Source organism: Lutra lutra, chromosome 12 (assembly GCF_902655055.1).
Source record: "Lutra lutra chromosome 12, mLutLut1.2, whole genome shotgun sequence".
Taxonomy (NCBI): domain Eukaryota; kingdom Metazoa; phylum Chordata; class Mammalia; order Carnivora; family Mustelidae; genus Lutra; species Lutra lutra.
The window spans coordinates 88735056-88740028 of NC_062289.1; the positions used below are offsets into that span (position 1 = coordinate 88735056).

The 4973-nt window shown below is 45.0% G+C and overlaps 1 pseudogene; it reads left to right on the top strand.

Moving 5' to 3' along the window:
- The first annotated feature begins 2623 nt into the window (after window positions 1-2623).
- LOC125081810 (40S ribosomal protein S3a-like) lies at window positions 2624-3394 on the top strand (annotated as a pseudogene).
- The last annotated feature ends 1579 nt before the right edge of the window (window positions 3395-4973 follow it).

A 4973-nucleotide genomic window follows, 5' to 3' on the forward strand; every position in this document is an offset into this window, starting at 1 on the left:
AGTATGTGCAAAGGGTCTTGAGCAAAAACGGTTGCTCCGTGAAGAGTAGTGAGTATAACAATGGGAATGTTTGGTCCTCAGTAGTCCTAGAAGGTACCGAGACTGAGCCTCAGCTTTGGTTCTTGGTTCTTGATTCCCACTGCAGGAGCAGAATTGTTCCTTTAAGAGTGATTTGGCTTTACAAAGGAACAAAAATATGTTCATTTCATGTTTTGGCCAGAACGTTTACAACTCATCATGAAAATGTTGATTGTCCAGTGATCATTCTGGCCCTTAGATCTGAGCAAGAGAGGACCTGAACCCAGTCCCCGATCCTTTGAACTACCTTCCTTGTTCTAAGTCTCCTCTGATGCTTGGGACTGCACAGGGCTGGCTCTGCTCTCTGAACAGAGTGCTCTGAGTCTGGACGGACATACATGGGTCCTGGTCTCTATGACCTCCCCACTTTGTGGCTCTCTCTGACCCTCTGACCCATGTGTGAAACCAACCAGATGCCTTGAGAAGCTCCCAGACTCATACTCTGGGGTTGTCACCAGGCCCCATGGCCATCCCTAGTTCCAGAAGGACATCTTGGGGTACAGACCACCCCCACAGGCCTGTGTGATATTTCTTTCATAGACTCAGGCCACCAAAACTGTCCAGACCTGCTGATTTCAGGTAACTCCAATTGTTTACCTAGACAGGGCTCTGCAAAAAATATTTGTCTGGGGCCTCATCCTTCCTGGGTGAAGGCCTGCCTGTGGTGCTCAGAATCTGGGATTGTAAGTTTTGTGTGCTCCTTTTTATATAAAGACACTTCTCTTTAATAATATTAATGGAGAAGAAAAATAAGTTTTTAAGGAATACTGATTGCTCGAGAAATAATTGCAAAACATGAAATAGACACAACAAAAGTGGGAGAAAGGAAATAGATTTGGGAAGTGAGATGTGTGGGGGCCTCTGATCTAGGACACCCCTTTTATGGTACAGATGGGGAAACTGAGCCCTGTATTGTAGACCTTAATTGCCCAGAGTCACCCATGGTTATCTGGCCACATTCTATGCTTGTAGGAGGCTCAAGACTTGCTGACAAGCACGAGTAATTGATTGATAATAAAAGCAGTCACCCATGGCCCGAGACCGAGTTTACAACCTCGATGCTAATGGGCCCCGGAGAGGCAGAGGGTGCTGGCAACCACTTTCCCCCTCATCTCTCAGGACTAATAGCTTTATGGAGGTCATAAACTACTGAGTATTCCAATGATGAGAGTGACCTCCCTTGGTCAAATGACCCACCCTGCTTTGACTGACATGCAGGCCTGGCATTCCTTAGAGTGGCAAGAACCAGCTTCTCTCTGAGCCTATGGCCTGAACTATAAGACCCCAGCCCCTCTGGAAAGTTCCCAGATGTCCTGGACAGTTGTAAGCCTCTGCTTGCCCATCCTGATTCTAGGCAGGATATATTCAGACCAGCAGCTTCTACAGCAAGTCCACCACGTAGTCTAAAACTCAGTTCTCAGCTAATTATCCCATCTTTATGCAGATGGCCTGGAAGACATAGGGAGCACTGTTAGCCTCTTCTAGTTCTGGGGCTAGGAGTCATCCACTCAATCATTCACTCAACTCATTTTAGTAAATGTGTCGGCCCAGCCTCCAGGATGGCTCCCAACGATTCCTGCTGTCTGGAGGGAATTAATGCCCTTAGGTAGAAAACCTTCCCATCCTGAATAGACTGACCTAGGCAACCAGGGAAATATTGCAGAGGTAACAGAGTGGATTGTGAGGCTAGGTCATAAAAGAGCCTCCAGCTTCCATCTTGCCACCTCTTTTGGGAGTCCAGCCACCATGTGAGCAGCCCTGTAGAAAATCCACATCACAAGAACTGAGGCCTCTTGCCAGTCATGTGATGGAACGACCTTGGAAGTGGAGCCTCCTGCCCCAGCCAAGTCTTCAGATGAGACCACAGCCCTGACTCATGTTCTGGCTGCGATCTCGCGAGAGATCCTGAGCCGGACCCGCCCAGCCAAACCACACCCAGATTTCTGAACCACAGAAATTGAGATGGTAAATATGTATCACTTTAACCTGCCAAATTTGGGGATAATTTCTTACACGGCAATGAACTACAAACACAACAGAAGTCCATTGTGTGCCAGGCCCTGAAATAGACACTAGTGTGCAAAATGGACACAGCATATTAAAGCCTCTGACCTCCCAGAGCTTAGAGTCTGGAGGCAGATTTTATGAAGAGGGTGCAGTTAGCCTGGCAGGATCCAGACTGGATAAAAATTGGGATCGGATATCAGCGCAGTCACACCATGACCTTCTCTAGAAAGGAAAATCAAAGCAACAACTTTCACTTTGTTTTCTGTGTGGTTTGATTGCCCTGTCACAAGCACACACTGCTTTTCAAGTAATTTCTATTAGGATGTCTTCTCATAAATACTTCTCATGAGAATTTAACTACATACTCATTTTTTGAAAGTCGTCTTGGCAACGTTTATCCAAAAAAAAAAAAATCATTAAAAGACACATACCCTTTGGCTCAGAAATTCTACTTAAATTAATTTATTATGAAGAAACAGGCAGAGCCCTCTTGGCTCCCTGAGCAGCTCCATGGCGGTTGGCAGGAACCAGTGCCTTCATGAGAGGCAGCAAAAAGGGAGCCAAGAAGAAAGTGGTTGATCCATTTTCTAAGAAAGATTGGTACAAACCTGCTAGGTTCAATATAAGAAATATTGGAAAAATACCAGTCACGAGAACTCAAGGAACTAAAATCACTGCTGATGGCTTCCAGGGTCGTGTTTTCGAAGTGAGCCTTGTGATCTGCAGAATGTTGAAGTTGCATTTAGAAAATTCAAGCTTATTCTGAGGCTGTTCAGGGCAAATACTGCCTGACTAATTTCCATGGCATGAATCCTACATGTGGCAAAATGTGCTCCATGGCCAACAAAATGGCGGACCATGACTAAAGCTCATGTTGACGTCAAGAATGCCAATGGTTATTTGCTTCATCTATTTTATTTTGGCTTTACTACAAAACACAACATCAGATTTGGAAGCCCTCTTGCACTCAGGACCAACAGGTCCACCACATTCGGAAGAAGATGATGGAAATCATGACAGGTGCAGACAATTGACTTGAAATTAGTGGCCAATAAATTAATTCCATATGGCATTGGAAGACATAGAAAAGGCTGGCCAGTCGATTTATCCACTCCATGATGTCTTTGCTGGGACAATAAAAATGCTGAAGGAACCCAAGTTTGAGTTCGGAAAGCTCATGGAGCTGCATGGCAAAGGGAGTCGTTCTGGACAAGCCACTGGGGATGAGACCAGTGCTGACATTGAATGAGCTGATGAAGATGAGCAATCAGTCCAAGAATCTGTTGAAAATTCAGACATCTCATGGTGACAGATAATAAATATTATTTGTGATGTTTAAAAAGATATGCAGAAATGTATGGAAAGGGGGACATAAAAGGATGCCACTGCATGGTTATTCAGGAGTGCAAAAAATTTAGAAATGGCCTAAATGTCAGCTATAGTAAGTTGGTTAAATTCCTACTTAATCACTGGCCATCCATCCATTGGAATCTTATGTAACAATCAAAAATGATGATTTTGGTTTCCCCTAATTTTCCAGGAAATGTGTCCTGACATAAGGCTGAGTGAGCAAGAGGGGCCATACAATGGTATATATTGTATAACTCCATTTTAATAAAAAGCGTATATATTTATGCATAAAATTATTGGAAGGCTCAGCCACAACGTATTAATGATGTTATGTCTAGGTAAAGGGATTAACCATATACATGTATTTTCTGTTTCTCTTGGCTTGGCTGAGTTCTTTTATTTTTATTTTAAAAACATGGGTTACATCAGGAATATAGAGAGCTCCAAATACATTTTTGTGAAGGTCTTTGAATACACATTCATTATTGCTCACCTTCACAGTTCTTAGCCTGTTTGTCTTTCACCAGTCTGCTGGGACTGACCAGTCCCTAAACACTGACTGGCCTCTCTTCTCTCCCCTTGACCGACTACTAGGGATTGGAGATACTCCTGGGTCCCAGAATCAAATAGAGAATACAGATCAAGTGTTCTCAAGTATACCCCTCAAGCTGCCCCCCTACAGCACTCCCTCTACTCTCTGCAGGGAGACTCCACTCTCCAGAGAGCCCTTGGCCCATTCACCATCTCCAGCAAACAACTCCTATCTCTGGGCTCACTCAAGAGTGAACCAAGGACACTGATTTACTGCCCACCAAGGGCCTGTGCAGAGAACAAGCCGATGGTGCTTCCCATTTGGGGTGGCTCTTGAAGGATTTGTAGCTCCAGCAGAGAAGCTTTTAAAGGAGCATAAAGTGAGTTAAGAGATCAGGAATTTATCCTCTTGAAATAAAAGGAGGTGGGAAGAAGAGGCTGTACCTTTAAACTTGGCCAAGGTCCACCTCACAGTAACAGGACTGTGACGGGCAGATTGGTGTTCTACTGCTGACCTCCAGCAAGAGATGTCCACCTGGACTATTTCCACCTGTTGAGTTCACCAGCATGGCCCTGACTCTGGCTGAGATGGTCTTCTCCCTGTTCCCGTGACTGGCATGACCCCCACCAGGATCTCAGTGGCCTGACCCACCCCTCCCCTTCAACGCTCCTCTGAACCGACCATGCATCTACTTGCCAATAAGACATCCGCAGTAACACACTGTGTGTTTGGATTTGATTCTGTAGACAAGGAGGGCTTCGTTTATTCCTTCAAGAGTTCTGAATGCGGACGTGGGTTGTCCTGGACCGAGCACTGGGTGTGGTGGAACCATGAACAAAGCCACTTGCTCCTAAAATTGTGGAGTTCACCTTTGAGGCAGGACAGAGATGCTAAGCCAAAAAATAAGCAGGGAAGACAATTTCTGGTGATGATAAATGGGGAGAAATAGACACAGAAGTTGGTGAGTAATTGAGACTTTGATCCAAAGTCAGGGAAGGCAAACTCG